At 48.7% G+C, this 21,763-nt stretch overlaps 19 non-coding genes across 19 annotated transcripts; all 19 read left to right on the forward strand.

The window, feature by feature from the left end:
- The first annotated feature begins 465 nt into the window (after positions 1–465).
- Positions 466–547, forward strand: Trnas-cga (transfer RNA serine (anticodon CGA)). Its single transcript has one exon. It is a non-coding gene; the product is annotated as a tRNA-Ser (tRNA).
- A 692-nt stretch (positions 548–1,239) lies between these two features.
- Positions 1,240–1,321, forward strand: Trnas-uga (transfer RNA serine (anticodon UGA)). Its single transcript has one exon. It is a non-coding gene; the product is annotated as a tRNA-Ser (tRNA).
- A 567-nt stretch (positions 1,322–1,888) lies between these two features.
- On the forward strand, positions 1,889–1,961 carry Trnaf-gaa (transfer RNA phenylalanine (anticodon GAA)). Its single transcript has one exon. It is a non-coding gene; the product is annotated as a tRNA-Phe (tRNA).
- Positions 1,962–2,501: 540 nt separating this feature from the next.
- On the forward strand, positions 2,502–2,574 carry Trnak-uuu (transfer RNA lysine (anticodon UUU)). The gene has a single exon. It is a non-coding gene; the product is annotated as a tRNA-Lys (tRNA).
- Positions 2,575–2,712: 138 nt separating this feature from the next.
- Trnas-cga (transfer RNA serine (anticodon CGA)) lies at positions 2,713–2,794 on the forward strand. The gene has a single exon. It is a non-coding gene; the product is annotated as a tRNA-Ser (tRNA).
- A 692-nt stretch (positions 2,795–3,486) lies between these two features.
- Trnas-uga (transfer RNA serine (anticodon UGA)) lies at positions 3,487–3,568 on the forward strand. The gene has a single exon. It is a non-coding gene; the product is annotated as a tRNA-Ser (tRNA).
- A 567-nt stretch (positions 3,569–4,135) lies between these two features.
- On the forward strand, positions 4,136–4,208 carry Trnaf-gaa (transfer RNA phenylalanine (anticodon GAA)). The gene has a single exon. It is a non-coding gene; the product is annotated as a tRNA-Phe (tRNA).
- Positions 4,209–4,748: 540 nt separating this feature from the next.
- On the forward strand, positions 4,749–4,821 carry Trnak-uuu (transfer RNA lysine (anticodon UUU)). Its single transcript has one exon. It is a non-coding gene; the product is annotated as a tRNA-Lys (tRNA).
- A 138-nt stretch (positions 4,822–4,959) lies between these two features.
- On the forward strand, positions 4,960–5,041 carry Trnas-cga (transfer RNA serine (anticodon CGA)). Its single transcript has one exon. It is a non-coding gene; the product is annotated as a tRNA-Ser (tRNA).
- Positions 5,042–5,733: 692 nt separating this feature from the next.
- Trnas-uga (transfer RNA serine (anticodon UGA)) lies at positions 5,734–5,815 on the forward strand. The gene has a single exon. It is a non-coding gene; the product is annotated as a tRNA-Ser (tRNA).
- Positions 5,816–6,382: 567 nt separating this feature from the next.
- Positions 6,383–6,455, forward strand: Trnaf-gaa (transfer RNA phenylalanine (anticodon GAA)). Its single transcript has one exon. It is a non-coding gene; the product is annotated as a tRNA-Phe (tRNA).
- A 540-nt stretch (positions 6,456–6,995) lies between these two features.
- Positions 6,996–7,068, forward strand: Trnak-uuu (transfer RNA lysine (anticodon UUU)). Its single transcript has one exon. It is a non-coding gene; the product is annotated as a tRNA-Lys (tRNA).
- Positions 7,069–7,206: 138 nt separating this feature from the next.
- On the forward strand, positions 7,207–7,288 carry Trnas-cga (transfer RNA serine (anticodon CGA)). The gene has a single exon. It is a non-coding gene; the product is annotated as a tRNA-Ser (tRNA).
- A 692-nt stretch (positions 7,289–7,980) lies between these two features.
- Trnas-uga (transfer RNA serine (anticodon UGA)) lies at positions 7,981–8,062 on the forward strand. The gene has a single exon. It is a non-coding gene; the product is annotated as a tRNA-Ser (tRNA).
- Positions 8,063–14,302: 6,240 nt separating this feature from the next.
- On the forward strand, positions 14,303–14,375 carry Trnak-uuu (transfer RNA lysine (anticodon UUU)). The gene has a single exon. It is a non-coding gene; the product is annotated as a tRNA-Lys (tRNA).
- A 138-nt stretch (positions 14,376–14,513) lies between these two features.
- On the forward strand, positions 14,514–14,595 carry Trnas-cga (transfer RNA serine (anticodon CGA)). Its single transcript has one exon. It is a non-coding gene; the product is annotated as a tRNA-Ser (tRNA).
- Positions 14,596–15,287: 692 nt separating this feature from the next.
- On the forward strand, positions 15,288–15,369 carry Trnas-uga (transfer RNA serine (anticodon UGA)). Its single transcript has one exon. It is a non-coding gene; the product is annotated as a tRNA-Ser (tRNA).
- A 567-nt stretch (positions 15,370–15,936) lies between these two features.
- Positions 15,937–16,009, forward strand: Trnaf-gaa (transfer RNA phenylalanine (anticodon GAA)). The gene has a single exon. It is a non-coding gene; the product is annotated as a tRNA-Phe (tRNA).
- Positions 16,010–16,549: 540 nt separating this feature from the next.
- Positions 16,550–16,622, forward strand: Trnak-uuu (transfer RNA lysine (anticodon UUU)). The gene has a single exon. It is a non-coding gene; the product is annotated as a tRNA-Lys (tRNA).
- The last annotated feature ends 5,141 nt before the right edge of the window (positions 16,623–21,763 follow it).

The following is a 21,763-nucleotide window of genomic DNA, read 5'->3' on the forward strand; positions in this document are numbered from 1 at the left end:
AGAGTTTCTCATTATTAGTTAGCATCACACTTTGACAGAGCTGTGACAAGGCGAGTAGGGTGAGCTCAGGAAAGCCAGTAGCAAGCGCACTTGAAGTAGCCCTGAAGAACCGGATTATAAATTTTGCCAGCCATAATGGAGCTAGGGGCGTTCTCAGTTACCAAATACCGGTGCAATAAGAGAGCAACAGTATTTGACAGTAAATTGACGCCCTATCCGTCTAGCCAGTTTAATCTCCTTTCTTTAAAAAAAAAAAAAAAAAAAAAAAGTCGGTAGAGCATTAGGCTTTTAACCTAAGGGTCCAGGGTTCAAGTCCCTGTCCGGGCGGAAATTTTAATACTTTGGTAGCGATTCGTCTGGTAGCGGTGGAAACGCTACGGAAAATAATGAAGCTACGCCGTTTTCTGACACCACAGTGCTTTAAACGGTAGCAGTTGCATGTGTCGGGACAACACCGCGCTACCGGCAGTCGTGGCCGAGTGGTTAAGGCGTCTGACTCGAAATCCGATTCCCTCTGGGAGCGTAGGTTCGAATCCTACCGGCTGCGTACGATTTTGCGTAAAGAGGAGCAAACATTTTCGCACACATGTGACATGCGTGGGCGAATGCGGGTGCAAACCAGTGACGCCATTCTCAACAAGACGAAAGTTTCCGTTTAAGAATACTGAGTTTCGCGACGACCGCTGCTTACTGTGGCCATCGGTTCACCTCGCACTGACGCTGGGACTGCAGAAAGCCGTCGCTGAGATCGTGAGTACACAGATGTGCTCGAAAGTGTTGGACAGAGCGAACATTCATTTCTTTTTAAGAATCGCAATTCAATCATTCGAGTGCGGCAAAGGCGGTGGTGCAGCGTTTCTTTTCTTAAGATCTCGCAGCTGCTTGGAGGTATGTCCATCGTTTTAAGACGACAGAAAACTAGCGTCAGCGGTGCGTCAGTGGGAAGTCGGTGAAGTCGCCATTGGAGCCATAAGCCAGTAATTACAACATGCGAATCACTCGCACACCATGTAGCATGCACTACAACGCTCGCCCGAGGGACCGGACAGCTCAGTCGGTAGAGCGCTAGACCTTCAACCAAAGGGTCTCGGGTTCAAACCCCCGTCCAGGCGAAAATTGACACACTGTCGTAACAGCTAATGGAAACCCTACAGAATAGAGTGACGCCACGCCGTTTTCTGCCATCAGATTGCTTCTAAAGACGGCGGTTTCACTTGTCGGGAGTCGCTTCTGCCACCGGCAGTCGTGGCCGAGTGGTTAAGGCGTCTGACTTGAAATCAGATTCCCTCTGGGAGCGTAGGTTCGAGTCCTACCGACTGCGAAAATTTTCTCGCTCTCAAAAGATGGACGTTCAGCTGCATCCTAGCAGTTGCGTCACTACTAAACACGTGCGTCACCAGCAATGTGCAGTGTTATTTGATCCAGGGCGCAGCGTTACAGTCGAGCCCAGAAGCCGCAGCTCATCTCCTCGTCTCACAGCCGCCCACCGGCTTACTGGGCAGTGCAGATGTGTCCGTTTTAGCTTGCAGACGATGACGTGTAGCAATTGATGAGCTAACGCAAGTCGAATGTTTTACCGTGTGTATCTGCTAGATACTGCCTCTCATACGGTAGAGACTCACTCCTTCTTGTGTCTCGTTCTCTGCACACGAGTTGCCCCTGGCTGGCATCGATATAGCACGGGTTTTCTAGCGAAGTGAATATTACACGAGTCTAGTCGACATGTTTGCTTGTTACGATGATGGAAGCAGAAGAAATGTGTGTGGGACTTCACTGCATCGGCTGCTCGCCTTTCAGCGTCCCTGTGTCTTATCAGACGAAGGTGACTGTGAAATTGGCAACGAGGCAGAGGTGAACAAACACATGCAAACAGCAACGTTCAACGTCAGCCGAAATAGCTCAGTTGGGAGAGCGTTAGACTGAAGATCTAAAGGTCCCTGGTTCGATCCCGGGTTTCGGCAGGTATTCGTTTTCATGCGACGCCAATGGAATTGCTCTGTGTTGGTGATGATGCAACTACCGCTGACAACAAAAATGACTCTCTCCTGTAGTTGTACTGGTTGTCTAGTGCATGCCATAAGAGGAACTCACTAGACAACTAACTCCCCTAGAAGCAAAAGAATCAAAAAAAGTCCTACCGACTGCGTTCCTTTTTCTGTGTCAGGTGGTGAAGAACGTCTTCAACGGAACCGTGAAACGAGCGAAAACGTGGGAAACATTGCATTCGAAATGCTTGCGAATTTTCCAATTGCCCCGTGAGTGTCGACAAAACATGTAAATTCTGTGCTCCAACGTATGAGACGTAACGACTGCTGCAATTTGTTGTTGCATCGTGTGTCAGCAGTCTTCGATAGTGTGTCACGAGCTTAGTGGGATAAGTTTGCAGACAGCATTTAGGCGACGTTTAATTAGTAACGGCCCCATGCAGCGATTGCACAACAGTAAAGGACATGAGTCAATGTACAGTTGTGCAGCGTGAGAGGTTTCACAGTATCGTGTGAGCCCGGATAGCTCAGTCGGTAGAGCATTAGGCTTTTAACCTAAGGGTCCAGGGTTCAAGTCCCTGTCCGGGCGGAAATTTTAATACTTTGGTAGCGATTCGTCTGGTAGCGGTGGAAACGCTACGGAAAATAATGAAGCTACGCCGTTTTCTGACACCACAGTGCTTTAAACGGTAGCAGTTGCATGTGTCGGGACAACACCGCGCTACCGGCAGTCGTGGCCGAGTGGTTAAGGCGTCTGACTCGAAATCCGATTCCCTCTGGGAGCGTAGGTTCGAATCCTACCGGCTGCGTACGATTTTGCGTAAAGAGGAGCAAACATTTTCGCACACATGTGACATGCGTGGGCGAATGCGGGTGCAAACCAGTGACGCCATTCTCAACAAGACGAAAGTTTCCGTTTAAGAATACTGAGTTTCGCGACGACCGCTGCTTACTGTGGCCATCGGTTCACCTCGCACTGACGCTGGGACTGCAGAAAGCCGTCGCTGAGATCGTGAGTACACAGATGTGCTCGAAAGTGTTGGACAGAGCGAACATTCATTTCTTTTTAAGAATCGCAATTCAATCATTCGAGTGCGGCAAAGGCGGTGGTGCAGCGTTTCTTTTCTTAAGATCTCGCAGCTGCTTGGAGGTATGTCCATCGTTTTAAGACGACAGAAAACTAGCGTCAGCGGTGCGTCAGTGGGAAGTCGGTGAAGTCGCCATTGGAGCCATAAGCCAGTAATTACAACATGCGAATCACTCGCACACCATGTAGCATGCACTACAACGCTCGCCCGAGGGACCGGACAGCTCAGTCGGTAGAGCGCTAGACCTTCAACCAAAGGGTCTCGGGTTCAAACCCCCGTCCAGGCGAAAATTGACACACTGTCGTAACAGCTAATGGAAACCCTACAGAATAGAGTGACGCCACGCCGTTTTCTGCCATCAGATTGCTTCTAAAGACGGCGGTTTCACTTGTCGGGAGTCGCTTCTGCCACCGGCAGTCGTGGCCGAGTGGTTAAGGCGTCTGACTTGAAATCAGATTCCCTCTGGGAGCGTAGGTTCGAGTCCTACCGACTGCGAAAATTTTCTCGCTCTCAAAAGATGGACGTTCAGCTGCATCCTAGCAGTTGCGTCACTACTAAACACGTGCGTCACCAGCAATGTGCAGTGTTATTTGATCCAGGGCGCAGCGTTACAGTCGAGCCCAGAAGCCGCAGCTCATCTCCTCGTCTCACAGCCGCCCACCGGCTTACTGGGCAGTGCAGATGTGTCCGTTTTAGCTTGCAGACGATGACGTGTAGCAATTGATGAGCTAACGCAAGTCGAATGTTTTACCGTGTGTATCTGCTAGATACTGCCTCTCATACGGTAGAGACTCACTCCTTCTTGTGTCTCGTTCTCTGCACACGAGTTGCCCCTGGCTGGCATCGATATAGCACGGGTTTTCTAGCGAAGTGAATATTACACGAGTCTAGTCGACATGTTTGCTTGTTACGATGATGGAAGCAGAAGAAATGTGTGTGGGACTTCACTGCATCGGCTGCTCGCCTTTCAGCGTCCCTGTGTCTTATCAGACGAAGGTGACTGTGAAATTGGCAACGAGGCAGAGGTGAACAAACACATGCAAACAGCAACGTTCAACGTCAGCCGAAATAGCTCAGTTGGGAGAGCGTTAGACTGAAGATCTAAAGGTCCCTGGTTCGATCCCGGGTTTCGGCAGGTATTCGTTTTCATGCGACGCCAATGGAATTGCTCTGTGTTGGTGATGATGCAACTACCGCTGACAACAAAAATGACTCTCTCCTGTAGTTGTACTGGTTGTCTAGTGCATGCCATAAGAGGAACTCACTAGACAACTAACTCCCCTAGAAGCAAAAGAATCAAAAAAAGTCCTACCGACTGCGTTCCTTTTTCTGTGTCAGGTGGTGAAGAACGTCTTCAACGGAACCGTGAAACGAGCGAAAACGTGGGAAACATTGCATTCGAAATGCTTGCGAATTTTCCAATTGCCCCGTGAGTGTCGACAAAACATGTAAATTCTGTGCTCCAACGTATGAGACGTAACGACTGCTGCAATTTGTTGTTGCATCGTGTGTCAGCAGTCTTCGATAGTGTGTCACGAGCTTAGTGGGATAAGTTTGCAGACAGCATTTAGGCGACGTTTAATTAGTAACGGCCCCATGCAGCGATTGCACAACAGTAAAGGACATGAGTCAATGTACAGTTGTGCAGCGTGAGAGGTTTCACAGTATCGTGTGAGCCCGGATAGCTCAGTCGGTAGAGCATTAGGCTTTTAACCTAAGGGTCCAGGGTTCAAGTCCCTGTCCGGGCGGAAATTTTAATACTTTGGTAGCGATTCGTCTGGTAGCGGTGGAAACGCTACGGAAAATAATGAAGCTACGCCGTTTTCTGACACCACAGTGCTTTAAACGGTAGCAGTTGCATGTGTCGGGACAACACCGCGCTACCGGCAGTCGTGGCCGAGTGGTTAAGGCGTCTGACTCGAAATCCGATTCCCTCTGGGAGCGTAGGTTCGAATCCTACCGGCTGCGTACGATTTTGCGTAAAGAGGAGCAAACATTTTCGCACACATGTGACATGCGTGGGCGAATGCGGGTGCAAACCAGTGACGCCATTCTCAACAAGACGAAAGTTTCCGTTTAAGAATACTGAGTTTCGCGACGACCGCTGCTTACTGTGGCCATCGGTTCACCTCGCACTGACGCTGGGACTGCAGAAAGCCGTCGCTGAGATCGTGAGTACACAGATGTGCTCGAAAGTGTTGGACAGAGCGAACATTCATTTCTTTTTAAGAACCGCAATTCAATCATTCGAGTGCGGCAAAGGCGGTGGTGCAGCGTTTCTTTTCTTAAGATCTCGCAGCTGCTTGGAGGTATGTCCATCGTTTTAAGACGACAGAAAACTAGCGTCAGCGGTGCGTCAGTGGGAAGTCGGTGAAGTCGCCATTGGAGCCATAAGCCAGTAATTACAACATGCGAATCACTCGCACACCATGTAGCATGCACTACAACGCTCGCCCGAGGGACCGGACAGCTCAGTCGGTAGAGCGCTAGACCTTCAACCAAAGGGTCTCGGGTTCAAACCCCCGTCCAGGCGAAAATTGACACACTGTCGTAACAGCTAATGGAAACCCTACAGAATAGAGTGACGCCACGCCGTTTTCTGCCATCAGATTGCTTCTAAAGACGGCGGTTTCACTTGTCGGGAGTCGCTTCTGCCACCGGCAGTCGTGGCCGAGTGGTTAAGGCGTCTGACTTGAAATCAGATTCCCTCTGGGAGCGTAGGTTCGAGTCCTACCGACTGCGAAAATTTTCTCGCTCTCAAAAGATGGACGTTCAGCTGCATCCTAGCAGTTGCGTCACTACTAAACACGTGCGTCACCAGCAATGTGCAGTGTTATTTGATCCAGGGCGCAGCGTTACAGTCGAGCCCAGAAGCCGCAGCTCATCTCCTCGTCTCACAGCCGCCCACCGGCTTACTGGGCAGTGCAGATGTGTCCGTTTTAGCTTGCAGACGATGACGTGTAGCAATTGATGAGCTAACGCAAGTCGAATGTTTTACCGTGTGTATCTGCTAGATACTGCCTCTCATACGGTAGAGACTCACTCCTTCTTGTGTCTCGTTCTCTGCACACGAGTTGCCCCTGGCTGGCATCGATATAGCACGGGTTTTCTAGCGAAGTGAATATTACACGAGTCTAGTCGACATGTTTGCTTGTTACGATGATGGAAGCAGAAGAAATGTGTGTGGGACTTCACTGCATCGGCTGCTCGCCTTTCAGCGTCCCTGTGTCTTATCAGACGAAGGTGACTGTGAAATTGGCAACGAGGCAGAGGTGAACAAACACATGCAAACAGCAACGTTCAACGTCAGCCGAAATAGCTCAGTTGGGAGAGCGTTAGACTGAAGATCTAAAGGTCCCTGGTTCGATCCCGGGTTTCGGCAGGTATTCGTTTTCATGCGACGCCAATGGAATTGCTCTGTGTTGGTGATGATGCAACTACCGCTGACAACAAAAATGACTCTCTCCTGTAGTTGTACTGGTTGTCTAGTGCATGCCATAAGAGGAACTCACTAGACAACTAACTCCCCTAGAAGCAAAAGAATCAAAAAAAGTCCTACCGACTGCGTTCCTTTTTCTGTGTCAGGTGGTGAAGAACGTCTTCAACGGAACCGTGAAACGAGCGAAAACGTGGGAAACATTGCATTCGAAATGCTTGCGAATTTTCCAATTGCCCCGTGAGTGTCGACAAAACATGTAAATTCTGTGCTCCAACGTATGAGACGTAACGACTGCTGCAATTTGTTGTTGCATCGTGTGTCAGCAGTCTTCGATAGTGTGTCACGAGCTTAGTGGGATAAGTTTGCAGACAGCATTTAGGCGACGTTTAATTAGTAACGGCCCCATGCAGCGATTGCACAACAGTAAAGGACATGAGTCAATGTACAGTTGTGCAGCGTGAGAGGTTTCACAGTATCGTGTGAGCCCGGATAGCTCAGTCGGTAGAGCATTAGGCTTTTAACCTAAGGGTCCAGGGTTCAAGTCCCTGTCCGGGCGGAAATTTTAATACTTTGGTAGCGATTCGTCTGGTAGCGGTGGAAACGCTACGGAAAATAATGAAGCTACGCCGTTTTCTGACACCACAGTGCTTTAAACGGTAGCAGTTGCATGTGTCGGGACAACACCGCGCTACCGGCAGTCGTGGCCGAGTGGTTAAGGCGTCTGACTCGAAATCCGATTCCCTCTGGGAGCGTAGGTTCGAATCCTACCGGCTGCGTACGATTTTGCGTAAAGAGGAGCAAACATTTTCGCACACATGTGACATGCGTGGGCGAATGCGGGTGCAAACCAGTGACGCCATTCTCAACAAGACGAAAGTTTCCGTTTAAGAATACTGAGTTTCGCGACGACCGCTGCTTACTGTGGCCATCGGTTCACCTCGCACTGACGCTGGGACTGCAGAAAGCCGTCGCTGAGATCGTGAGTACACAGATGTGCTCGAAAGTGTTGGACAGAGCGAACATTCATTTCTTTTTAAGAACCGCAATTCAATCATTCGAGTGCGGCAAAGGCGGTGGTGCAGCGTTTCTTTTCTTAAGATCTCGCAGCTGCTTGGAGGTATGTCCATCGTTTTAAGACGACAGAAAACTAGCGTCAGCGGTGCGTCAGTGGGAAGTCGGTGAAGTCGCCATTGGAGCCATAAGCCAGTAATTACAACATGCGAATCACTCGCACACCATGTAGCATGCACTACAACGCTCGCCCGAGGGACCGGACAGCTCAGTCGGTAGAGCGCTAGACCTTCAACCAAAGGGTCTCGGGTTCAAACCCCCGTCCAGGCGAAAATTGACACACTGTCGTAACAGCTAATGGAAACCCTACAGAATAGAGTGACGCCACGCCGTTTTCTGCCATCAGATTGCTTCTAAAGACGGCGGTTTCACTTGTCGGGAGTCGCTTCTGCCACCGGCAGTCGTGGCCGAGTGGTTAAGGCGTCTGACTTGAAATCAGATTCCCTCTGGGAGCGTAGGTTCGAGTCCTACCGACTGCGAAAATTTTCTCGCTCTCAAAAGATGGACGTTCAGCTGCATCCTAGCAGTTGCGTCACTACTAAACACGTGCGTCACCAGCAATGTGCAGTGTTATTTGATCCAGGGCGCAGCGTTACAGTCGAGCCCAGAAGCCGCAGCTCATCTCCTCGTCTCACAGCCGCCCACCGGCTTACTGGGCAGTGCAGATGTGTCCGTTTTAGCTTGCAGACGATGACGTGTAGCAATTGATGAGCTAACGCAAGTCGAATGTTTTACCGTGTGTATCTGCTAGATACTGCCTCTCATACGGTAGAGACTCACTCCTTCTTGTGTCTCGTTCTCTGCACACGAGTTGCCCCTGGCTGGCATCGATATAGCACGGGTTTTCTAGCGAAGTGAATATTACACGAGTCTAGTCGACATGTTTGCTTGTTACGATGATGGAAGCAGAAGAAATGTGTGTGGGACTTCACTGCATCGGCTGCTCGCCTTTCAGCGTCCCTGTGTCTTATCAGACGAAGGTGACTGTGAAATTGGCAACGAGGCAGAGGTGAACAAACACATGCAAACAGCAACGTTCAACGTCAGCCGAAATAGCTGTTTGTTAAGTTCTTTAATCCGTTAATGGTTGATAAAATTCGCGATAAGTTTGGCAACCAAGTCGAGTTTATCCATAGGGACGGCACTAGTAGTATGGTTTCTATCAAAAGGGCTGATACTACATATCGGACTGTTCGAGTTCTTAATTTACCAATTGAACTAGAAAACGAAAAAATTAAGGTTGCTCTGTCTCAATATGGGGATGTAATAGAAATCATTAATGAACGCTGGTCGCCGCATTATAAACTCCAGTGCTTTAATGGAATAAGGTCGGTTGAAATGGAAGTTAAGACTAATATCCCGTCACATATCTCCGTTGAAGGTCACAAGGCTCATATTGTTTATACTGGACAAATCCCTACATGTCACGTCTGTAATGAGTCAGGTCATTTTCGGCAGGATTGTCCCCGCCGTGTGTTTGTCTTAAAAACGAACCTCATGCAGCGACGTAAATTGACACTCAGTGACGTTATGGCAAACGGTACACCTGTCCAACCTGTAGATGATGTTGCTAAGGAAAGTTCATCTGACTTTCCTTGCAGTGTCACTGATTTTCCACCTATCGTAGCCCCGACGAATCTCGAATCTGTTCCCCCTGACAGGGATGTACAGAATAAAAAACGGCCACTGGAGCGAAGCGATGATCATTCAGGAGATGAATTATCTCGCACCTCTCCCACAATCAGAAAACCACGTCCTTCAGCCGACGGAGCTTTAGTAGAAGCCGATTGTATGCAGATCGATCCTGCAGTACCACCTGCCACCAACAAATCGGATGTGGAAACGGAGGATCCTACCGACCAGCAGCAACTGTCAACAACTTTGAGTGTCACCGGCGATGTACAACAGCCGCCTCAACGCGACCAACATGAGGAAGTGGCGGGTAAACATCGGCTCCACAACAAACCACGACAACAAGCCACAGGTGGAAACAAACAGGAGAAAGTTGTTGCCAAACAACAGGTCACGACTGTCGGTCGGACGGAAACAGCAACACAGAAGGCCGATGACTCGACAACGATATCGGCATCTCAACCGACGGTACGGCGCAAACTCAAACCACAGCCTAATCTTTCGGCTTCTCGCAATCCATCGCAATCACAACAGTCGCAACAGGGGCAATCAGATTTGAAACAGAAGAATATCGGGTACGAAGTAGTACGTGACGAACCTGACGGCCGTCAAACCACAAGTGCCGGCGAGATCCACCCCCACAGTAGTAACGATTAATGGATACTTGTTTACGGCATAGTGACGTTGCGTTAGGACGGAAGGCCTCTATAAGTTGTTTTTCTCTTTTGTTCCGTATGGTTTTTTCAATGTTTTCTGTGATGTTGTTCGTCTGACACGCTGACAGTCCTCAAAGTCTAAGTTCAACCTAATGTAGACATGTCTCAAGCCTATAAACTGTTAACCATAAATATTAACAAACTGCAATCCGACCTTAAAGTAGCAATGCTGCGGCAATTCGTTTACGAATCTGAAGCAGACATCATTCTGCTACAGGAGGTGGCAGTCAAAAGTTTTGATATTCCTGGTTTCCAATCCATTGAAAACGTAGCTCACGAACTTCATACAGGCACGGCCGTGCTAGTCCGTAATGGTATCCCCGTCACAGAGGTCGAAAAACTTGAATCTGGTCGCGGTATTAGCTGCAAAATCTTTGATGTCACTGTTGTAAATGTGTACGCACCCTCCGGCAGCAGTTACAAGTCAGCGAGAAGTGCCTATTTTAAAGATGAAGTCATTTATTTGCTTCGAAAGGACCCCGTTAACATTGTTCTAGGTGGTGATTTTAACTGCGTGGTACATCAGAAGGATCAGAGGCCACAGTTTAATTACTGTCATGACCTTCGCGAACTCGTCACCAAGGTTCGGTTGAAAGATACGTGGGAAATTCTGCACCCCACCCTGGTTAAATTTACTTTTTTTACCCCTACTTCAAGTAGTCGACTTGACCGGATCTATATATCGTCTCATATCAGCAACCGAGTTCTTGATACTGAAGTTATTCCAGCTCCGTTTTCTGACCATTGTGCCTATGCTGTCACCTTAAATCTCGACAAGCAACCAACAAAAAGGTTCAAAGGGCAGTGGATGCTTAACACTTCTCATCTTCAAGACCTGGAGCTCGAAGATGCCATTTGTGCAACATGGAATTTTTGTCTCCGCTCCATTAACAAGCACAGAACTAAACTAGAGTGGTGGACACACACAGCTAAAAGAAAACTGCGACAATGCCTGATCTCTTACTGCTATCAGAAAGCGACGGATAACAAGAAGACAACAGAATTTTATTATGCCCTTTTAAGAGAATTATATGACAAATCTCATGACTCCAATGTTTACGCTGCACAAATCCAACGAGTCAAAGCGAAGCTGTTAAGCATTAAGCACAGGCAATTAGATGGCCTAAAAATTAAAGCTAAGACCAAATCGGTTAGTGATAGCGAAATGACTTCCTTATACCATCTCATCAAACACCGTTCCAATCGTGTGCGGACCTTCGTTGACGAACTAGTTACCCCAACCGGTGATCATCTTGTGCACCAAAAGGACATTGTTCAGGGTTTTTATCATTATTATAGAGAATTATACTCAGAAGATCCACTTGATGTAAATCTGACGTCTGATTTCCTTCAGCCTTTGGGCAGTAACTTAACTGCAGAAGACAACAATGAATTTCTTGCCGATTTCGCAATTTCAGATGTCTTAGACTTAATTGTCGGTTCCCCTGCAAACAAATCCCCTGGTCCAGATGGTCTCCCCAAAGAATTCTATCACAAATTTTGGCATGTCGTTGGACCCACCCTCACAGAAATTATTAACGAAGTCCTTCGAGGCCACAGAATACCGGACGAGTTGAAAGAAGGTAGAACAGTGCTCATACCGAAACAAAGAGGCCACAGGCAAATTGATAACTTCCGGCCTATCATGCTGTTAAATTTTGATTATAAGACTATTGCCAGAGCGATAAACAGTAGATTAATCTTGATAGCCCGGCATGTCATTAAGAATCATCAGTCTTGCATCCCTGGCAGAAGCGTAATGACCACAATCGCTGACATCAGGGACGTAATTTCGATCACGGCGGCGACCAACATCAACTGTGCCCTACTGTTTGTCGACCTTTCTAAGGCTTTTGATCGTGTGAGTCACCGTTACATCCTCCAGATCATGGAAAGGATTGGATTAGATAACACAGTAGTAACCTTACTCCGCAATGTCATCACAGGCATTACCACCCGATTGTGTGTTAACGGCCAGTCGACAATACCGATTACACTTATGAGAGGGGTCCCACAGGGAAGTCCTCTCTCGATGTTGCTCTTTGCCTTTTCTCTGGAACCTCTCCTCAGGAAACTGGAGTCCACATTACCAGGTCTCTCTATATCAAGAGCTTGTTTTGCAGTGCGTGCCTATGCCGATGACGTCACAGCAGTTATTCGTTGTGTAAACGACGTAAAGACGATTAAAACGGAAATCGACAAATACAGTAAGGTGTCTGGAGCTAAACTCAATGAAGGAAAATGCAAACTGGTTAACTTGAGAGGTCTTGAACATGTATCCATACCCTGGGCCCAAAAAGTGGACAATCCTAAGTCACTAGGTATTATCGTCGACAAATGTCCTCTTAAAATGGCGGCGACAAATTGGAAAGCTGTTACGAACAGCATGCATGGTCTCATTGTTGAAAACAACTGGCGCTCTGCGAACTTGATAGAAAGGATCAAGATAGTCAATATATGTATTTTCTCCAGAGCATACTACTTGGCACAAGTATTTCCCATACCTAAAGTTCAGGCCAGAAAAATGTTGCAAATAGCTAGCAGATTCGTGTGGAAAGGGAACATTTTTAAACTCGACAGTGCCACGCTAACAAAATCACGACCCGACGGCGGGCTAGGGCTCACTGACATCCATAAAAAAGCCAATGCCCTTTTTCTGAAACGCACTTCGCGCCTAGTATACAGTCACGACCCAAACATAACTGCAAGTCTGTTCCACGTCCTTCGCCCTGGAAACATACACCCGCCCGTCGACATCAGCAACATAAACTACCAGCTGAAACATGTACGAGAATATTTCATTGAAACAAGTTATGTAGGCGAAAGCATCTTACAAAACTCGCATTTGACAACGAATGAAGTCATGCAGAAATGGTCTAAGATGCGTCAATGTAATACAATTGAGGCAAAAAATCCATCTTGTAACTGGAAGACCCTATGGAGGAACATTAGTCTTAAGATTCATACATGGGATGTTGCATCAACTTGGTACCAGGTGGTGAATGATACCATCGCCACTAATGTCAAATTACACAGAATAGGCTTACATCCCTCTGATAAATGTGTTAAGTGTGGTTTAATCGACACTTTGCTTCATCGTTTCACCTGCTGCGGACACTTAAACAACTGGCGATGGGTGAGGGAAAAACTCGCACTATTATCGAGAAGCTCGCCAGCGAGTATCTCGACCACTATCATCACGAACCCAGATACGGACTACTATCCTATGGCTAAGAATACTACAATGATGTGGATATTGGCAAATTATGTGCATTATACGATCACCAGACGGGACGGCGACAACCTAGTTGAATTTTTGGCATACATGCATACTGCTTATTGGAGAATAAAACAAACGGGCAACTTGACAAAAATCTTTGGCAACATGTTGGACATTGTTTTTGAAAAACAAGGGATCGGTTAGTCTGTTGCTGCTGCAGCAGCCCCTCTCATCTGCCTCTACCGAGCAGACAATTGTGACGAGTTCCAGTCTCAGCGTCCGTCATGTTCAAATTGATCTCAGATACACAGTGACAACGATATTAAAAAAAAAAAAAAAAAAAGTGGTGGAGTGTCTGCTATAAAAAAAAAAAAATAAAAAAAAAAAAAAAAGTGGTTAAGGCGTCTGACTAAAAAAAAAAAAAAAAAAAAATAGCTCAGTTGGGAAAAAAAAAAAAAAAAAATGGATAAGGCGTCGGACTTCGGATCCGAAGATTGCAGGTTCGAATCCTGTCACGGTCGTAAAAAAAAAAAAAAAAAAAAAAATAGCTCAGTTGGGAGAGCGTTAGACTGAAGATCTAAAGGTCCCTGGTTCGATCCCGGGTTTCGGCAGGTATTCGTTTTCATGCGACGCCAATGGAATTGCTCTGTGTTGGTGATGATGCAACTACCGCTGACAACAAAAATGACTCTCTCCTGTAGTTGTACTGGTTGTCTAGTGCATGCCATAAGAGGAACTCACTAGACAACTAACTCCCCTAGAAGCAAAAGAATCAAAAAAAGTCCTACCGACTGCGTTCCTTTTTCTGTGTCAGGTGGTGAAGAACGTCTTCAACGGAACCGTGAAACGAGCGAAAACGTGGGAAACATTGCATTCGAAATGCTTGCGAATTTTCCAATTGCCCCGTGAGTGTCGACAAAACATGTAAATTCTGTGCTCCAACGTATGAGACGTAACGACTGCTGCAATTTGTTGTTGCATCGTGTGTCAGCAGTCTTCGATAGTGTGTCACGAGCTTAGTGGGATAAGTTTGCAGACAGCATTTAGGCGACGTTTAATTAGTAACGGCCCCATGCAGCGATTGCACAACAGTAAAGGACATGAGTCAATGTACAGTTGTGCAGCGTGAGAGGTTTCACAGTATCGTGTGAGCCCGGATAGCTCAGTCGGTAGAGCATTAGGCTTTTAACCTAAGGGTCCAGGGTTCAAGTCCCTGTCCGGGCGGAAATTTTAATACTTTGGTAGCGATTCGTCTGGTAGCGGTGGAAACGCTACGGAAAATAATGAAGCTACGCCGTTTTCTGACACCACAGTGCTTTAAACGGTAGCAGTTGCATGTGTCGGGACAACACCGCGCTACCGGCAGTCGTGGCCGAGTGGTTAAGGCGTCTGACTCGAAATCCGATTCCCTCTGGGAGCGTAGGTTCGAATCCTACCGGCTGCGTACGATTTTGCGTAAAGAGGAGCAAACATTTTCGCACACATGTGACATGCGTGGGCGAATGCGGGTGCAAACCAGTGACGCCATTCTCAACAAGACGAAAGTTTCCGTTTAAGAATACTGAGTTTCGCGACGACCGCTGCTTACTGTGGCCATCGGTTCACCTCGCACTGACGCTGGGACTGCAGAAAGCCGTCGCTGAGATCGTGAGTACACAGATGTGCTCGAAAGTGTTGGACAGAGCGAACATTCATTTCTTTTTAAGAACCGCAATTCAATCATTCGAGTGCGGCAAAGGCGGTGGTGCAGCGTTTCTTTTCTTAAGATCTCGCAGCTGCTTGGAGGTATGTCCATCGTTTTAAGACGACAGAAAACTAGCGTCAGCGGTGCGTCAGTGGGAAGTCGGTGAAGTCGCCATTGGAGCCATAAGCCAGTAATTACAACATGCGAATCACTCGCACACCATGTAGCATGCACTACAACGCTCGCCCGAGGGACCGGACAGCTCAGTCGGTAGAGCGCTAGACCTTCAACCAAAGGGTCTCGGGTTCAAACCCCCGTCCAGGCGAAAATTGACACACTGTCGTAACAGCTAATGGAAACCCTACAGAATAGAGTGACGCCACGCCGTTTTCTGCCATCAGATTGCTTCTAAAGACGGCGGTTTCACTTGTCGGGAGTCGCTTCTGCCACCGGCAGTCGTGGCCGAGTGGTTAAGGCGTCTGACTTGAAATCAGATTCCCTCTGGGAGCGTAGGTTCGAGTCCTACCGACTGCGAAAATTTTCTCGCTCTCAAAAGATGGACGTTCAGCTGCATCCTAGCAGTTGCGTCACTACTAAACACGTGCGTCACCAGCAATGTGCAGTGTTATTTGATCCAGGGCGCAGCGTTACAGTCGAGCCCAGAAGCCGCAGCTCATCTCCTCGTCTCACAGCCGCCCACCGGCTTACTGGGCAGTGCAGATGTGTCCGTTTTAGCTTGCAGACGATGACGTGTAGCAATTGATGAGCTAACGCAAGTCGAATGTTTTACCGTGTGTATCTGCTAGATACTGCCTCTCATACGGTAGAGACTCACTCCTTCTTGTGTCTCGTTCTCTGCACACGAGTTGCCCCTGGCTGGCATCGATATAGCACGGGTTTTCTAGCGAAGTGAATATTACACGAGTCTAGTCGACATGTTTGCTTGTTACGATGATGGAAGCAGAAGAAATGTGTGTGGGACTTCACTGCATCGGCTGCTCGCCTTTCAGCGTCCCTGTGTCTTATCAGACGAAGGTGACTGTGAAATTGGCAACGAGGCAGAGGTGAACAAACACATGCAAACAGCAACGTTCAACGTCAGCCGAAATAGCTCAGTTGGGAGAGCGTTAGACTGAAGATCTAAAGGTCCCTGGTTCGATCCCGGGTTTCGGCAGGTATTCGTTTTCATGCGACGCCAATGGAATTGCTCTGTGTTGGTGATGATGCAACTACCGCTGACAACAAAAATGACTCTCTCCTGTAGTTGTACTGGTTGTCTAGTGCATGCCATAAGAGGAACTCACTAGACAACTAACTCCCCTAGAAGCAAAAGAATCAAAAAAAGTCCTACCGACTGCGTTCCTTTTTCTGTGTCAGGTGGTGAAGAACGTCTTCAACGGAACCGTGAAACGAGCGAAAACGTGGGAAACATTGCATTCGAAATGCTTGCGAATTTTCCAATTGCCCCGTGAGTGTCGACAAAACATGTAAATTCTGTGCTCCAACGTATGAGACGTAACGACTGCTGCAATTTGTTGTTGCATCGTGTGTCAGCAGTCTTCGATAGTGTGTCACGAGCTTAGTGGGATAAGTTTGCAGACAGCATTTAGGCGACGTTTAATTAGTAACGGCCCCATGCAGCGATTGCACAACAGTAAAGGACATGAGTCAATGTACAGTTGTGCAGCGTGAGAGGTTTCACAGTATCGTGTGAGCCCGGATAGCTCAGTCGGTAGAGCATTAGGCTTTTAACCTAAGGGTCCAGGGTTCAAGTCCCTGTCCGGGCGGAAATTTTAATACTTTGGTAGCGATTCGTCTGGTAGCGGTGGAAACGCTACGGAAAATAATGAAGCTACGCCGTTTTCTGACACCACAGTGCTTTAAACGGTAGCAGTTGCATGTGTCGGGACAACACCGCGCTACCGGCAGTCGTGGCCGAGTGGTTAAGGCAGTCTACTCGCGGCTGGCGAGGTGAGCGGACGTGCGCTGTTTACGTCCTCGCTGTTCCGGCCAGCTCCGCGGCGAGTGGTGAGTCAACACGGTGGGACTAGCCGTTTCTCGAGGAATTTAATCATGTACACGTGGTAACGATGGAGTCTCATTTCCGTACAAATACACTGAAATTTAGTTTCGACGACCATTATGCACGACCTAAACCATACGAAGTAGAGGCCTTTTTGCGCGATGTAGTGAAGTTACAATTTGGCGACGTTATCGGTATCCATTTGTCGATAGTTAGCCGAACAGTCTATGTGAAGATGTCGAACACAGACTGCTGTGCACGAGTAATAGCCTCTTCGGGAGGTCGATTTAAGTTCACCCATTGTGACGGTAACGTGGGGGATGTGACGGTTGAAATGGCGGGACTTGGCGTCAGGACCATTAGGATCTTTGAGCTTCCGTTTGAGGTGCCTGCAGGGCAGATCAATCAAGTTCTTACTACATATGGCACGGTCATAAGTCATACAGCGGAGAAGTGGACAACTTTCAATACCTACCCTGTTCTCAATGGGGTGCGGCAGATCAAAATTGATCTTCGGCGTCACGTCCCTTCATATATATACGTCAGTGGATGTAGAGCCATTGTCATGTATGACGGGCAACCCCGAACGTGCTCAGGTTGTGGTAAGGAAGGCCATGTTCGCTCGGACTGCATGCAGCGGAGGATAGCGCAGTTACCAGTGGGAGAATCCGAAAGATCTGCGACTATGCAGTCGTTGCCGGTAAGTTACGTTGCGGCAGTCAGAGGACCGGAACCGGACCACTTACTAGTAGAGGAGGCGGCTCCTCGCCCGTCACCACCTGAGACCAACGTTGCGCCCATAGTCACGAACCAGATAACGGCGACAAACTTATCCGCTGCCCAGTCAGAGCAACAGGTAACTCCCGATGACGAGGGCCATGCCGCAGTTGCTGCGGCTGAAAACGTCGTGCTCCAGGATCCGGAGGGCCCGCAGGAGCCGGACCAGACCGTATCTTCCGATAATGAGATGGGCCGACCACGGCACTCACCCCGCAGACGCAAAAAACAACGGATTGCGCCCCCGAACGCGGACCAGACGGCGAAGGAGGTGCGAGAAAAAGCTCAGCGGGTTGCCCGCACACTTGGAGGAACACCGGTAGCACAAGACGATGGCATCCACCAGGTCCTCATTCCGGCGGACATTCTTGCGACGGCCGAGCCACCTACCCCTCCCACCGAACGGATGGTAGTGCACGCGACACGGGAGGTGACCCCGCATGACATACCCATGCAGACGCTTGACGGCGACACGACGGAGGTTGGCCTCCGGGCGACCGGCAACTGGGCCGATGATGTGGAAAACGTTCCGCCAGGAGGGGACTCGAATGACGATCCTATGGTTGGTGTGGGGACAGCGGTCATGCGCGGGGTCGGGGATGATACGGATGGGCTTCCCCCCCGCCCCAGCGACCACTAATCTATAGTGTGTGTAGTCACAGAAAAGGCCTTCCTTTCTTCCATCCGCGAATGACTTCTGCACAAGCTTACAGGATAGGGACTGTCAACATCAACAGTATCAGCAGCAATCTTAAGCTACAGACCTTCCGTGATATGTTATATGCGGCCGAACTCGACGTGGTCTTACTACAAGAGGTGAAGAACATAGACCTCGCCACGATTAGTGGATATATAGCCTTCACTCATCCCGGGACTGTGCAAGAACTTGGAACAGCCATCCTCACAAAGGAAGGGATACTAGCGACTGACGTAGAGTACCTCCCAACGGCGAGAGGTATGGCACTCACCATTTACGATACTCGTATTGTCAACGTCTATGCCCCTTCAGGGACTGGTAATAGACCGCAACGGGCGGCGTTTTTTAACGATGCTATTGCACCATTGCTTGTAGGCCATTACGACCACATTATATTCGGTGGCGACTACAACTGCGTCCTATCTCCGAAAGACCAGACGCCACATTTTAACACTTGTCCGGATCTAGCGGCTATAATACGGGACTTTCATTTTATTGATACCTGGGAACACGTCAATGGCGATAGGCCAGGATTCACGCATATCACGACTCACTCCGCCAGCCGACTCGATCGTATTTACGTCACGCTGGATTTAAGTCGAAGACTTTTGCAGACGGAGATATGGCCGACCGTCTTCTCTGACCACGCGGCGTACATTTGTACACTCAACCTCCAACGCCAAGGGACGTACCGTGGAAGAGGATACTGGAAGTTGAATGTATCGCATTTGGACGAACAGGCATGCCATGAACTCTTCGCTGCGTCTTGGGCGGCTTGTGAGAGGAGGTTTTCTCAATATGCCTCGGCGTTGGAATGGTGGCTAAACTGTGCAAAACCGACGATCAGGAAGGCCTTTATGAGATACTCCCGTGACAGGAAGGAATGGTACACCAGGACGGTCGAGTTCTATTTCCAGGTCCTTCGAGACTTATACCGCCCGGACGCGTCGATTATAGACAATCACCAGGAAATACAACGGATAAAAGCCACGATTACGGCTTTGACGCGTCAAAAGCTCATCGGGTGCAAAGTCAGGGCGCGACTTCGTGACGGTGTCGCAGGCGAGCAACCTTCCATCTATCACGTACTTAAGGAGCGGACAGGTCGCCGCAGGAAACTGGTCACTGAACTACGGACGGAGGACGGATGTTTGTTGTTGCAGCAGCGTGAGATATCAGCTGAGATGAAGCACTATTATGCGACGCTATACGCCGCTGGCCCTGTGGATCACGAGGCGATGGAGGCTTTACTGTCGGGTATAACCCGCAAGGTGAATCAGACGGAAGCTCTTCAATTGTTGGCTGAACCTACAGAAGAGGAAGTAGAAGATGCACTGCTGACGGGCCCTGAGAACAAGTCACCTGGTCCAGACGGCCTACCGGTGGAGTTCTATCGCACATTTAAACGACTGTTGTTGCCGAAACTGACGTGCATATGCCAGGAAGTAATGGACCCCGACAAAGACATCCCGCGACAATTCAGTGAGGGCTTGATCATACCGGTTCCTAAGTCACCATTGGCGCAATCCGCAAAACACTACCGCCCGCTCACACTTCTAAACTGTGATTATAAGATCTTTGCAAGGATTATAGCTAGGAGACTCAAACCGGTGATGAACACGGTTACAGCCCCGCCACAAACGAGTGTCGGTATAGGCCGCAACATTCACGACACCTTGTGTGACTATCGCGACGTCATAGCGGTAGCTGCCGCCTGTCGCATTCCGTGCGCCTTAGTTGCTCTCGATTTTGACAAAGCATTCGACCGTGTGAACCATGAGTATTTACTGAAAACCATGCAGACAATGAACTTCCCCCACCGTTTCCTCACCATCATCGCACGACTGCTGCGCCACTCCCAGTCCACGATTTTGCTCAACGGGCGATCAGTGGGGCCGATAACTATTGAAAGTTCGGTCAGACAGGGCTGCCCTATGTCGATGGCGCTGTTTGCTATCGCCATCGAGCCGCTATTAACAGCGCTGACCTCACACCTCCAGGGTGTCCTGATGTATGGTCACAAGTTTGTATGCCGCGCCTACGCGGATGATGTGGCCTTTCTTGTGCGAACCACGTCTGAGATACGGACGGCGATGGACATAGTAGAGCAGTATAGGAAGGCGGCGGGGGCTCGGTTGAATGTAATGAAGTCCGGTGTCCTGAACATCGGTCGCGGATTGAAGGCCCCTATTCCTGGACAGATCAAGGTGATCACGGTCATGAAGTGCTTGGGAGTGAAATTTACTCATGACATCCGACGCACGATTGCAATCAATTACAAAGATTTGCTAAATACAGTGCGCGCGAGCATACGTCAACATACCCTCAGGTCGCTGGACGAAATACAACGCGTGGCCTTGGTGAACATTTATCTCGTCTCTAAAGTTAACTATGTGGCACGCGTACTCCCGCTACCCCTCCCGATGGCAAGCAGATTGTTAGCTGCCTTCGGCCACTTTGTCAGCCGCGGCCACATTTTCAAAGTCAAGTATTCTACGTTGACTCTGCCGTCGGCGTCAGGTGGTCTCAACCTCACCGACGTCTATACGAAGACACGGGCCCTGTACGTCATTTCTACATTTAGCAGATGGAAGAATTCGCCCAATAGTATCACCACTTTTCTATTGAACGAAATAAAGCCGGCTAATCTTGACGCGCCTGTGGATGTTCATCACATACCAGACGACCTTCAGCATATCAAGCAATTTTTGCTTGACTATAGCTACATCCGCCTGGGAATGCCTGAGGAACAGATAGTCACAGTGCGAGCAGTGTACAAATATTTGCTCACGACGCACGCTCGAAACAGTATTGAAGTTAAGTACCCCGAGGCAGTCTGGCCACGTGTATGGAGAAGTGTTCATCATCCACATTTGCCAACGGGAGTGAGAGCATTGTGGTATTACGTGGTCAATAGGAAACTTCCCACGACTTCCCGCTTACATTCGATACATTTGGCTGATACTTCCCTTTGTGCAACCTGTAACGTGCAAGATACTGATGAACACACATTCGTATGCGGTACGGCGCAAGACATCTGGAAAGCGGTTAGAAACCTCTTGGCATTTCTACAACGCACGTCCCCTCAAGCCATCACCCTTAAGAGTCTACTTCTACCGGACGATGACCTCTACCCTACCACGAAACGAAATGCCGTAACCTGGCTGAAAGGACAAGCAATCTACTATATTCTTACAAACTCAGAACGTAGTATTGGAGACTTTTCGACATATTTACAAACACAGCACGATGGACTTCGCAAACTTCCACATTACAAACAGGAATACGCAAATTTTCTCATTAAAGCGATCATGGATCCCCCACAGAATTGGCGGGTGTAAAGCTAAGAGTAGACAAGACAGGACAGTAAAGAGAAGAGACCACACGATGAAACAGGATGAACTCGCAACGGAGTGAACACATTGCAACCC

The sequence above is a fragment of the Schistocerca serialis genome, unplaced genomic scaffold (genome assembly GCF_023864345.2).
Source record: "Schistocerca serialis cubense isolate TAMUIC-IGC-003099 unplaced genomic scaffold, iqSchSeri2.2 HiC_scaffold_1376, whole genome shotgun sequence".
In the NCBI taxonomy this organism is placed as follows: Eukaryota; Metazoa; Arthropoda; class Insecta; order Orthoptera; family Acrididae; genus Schistocerca; species Schistocerca serialis.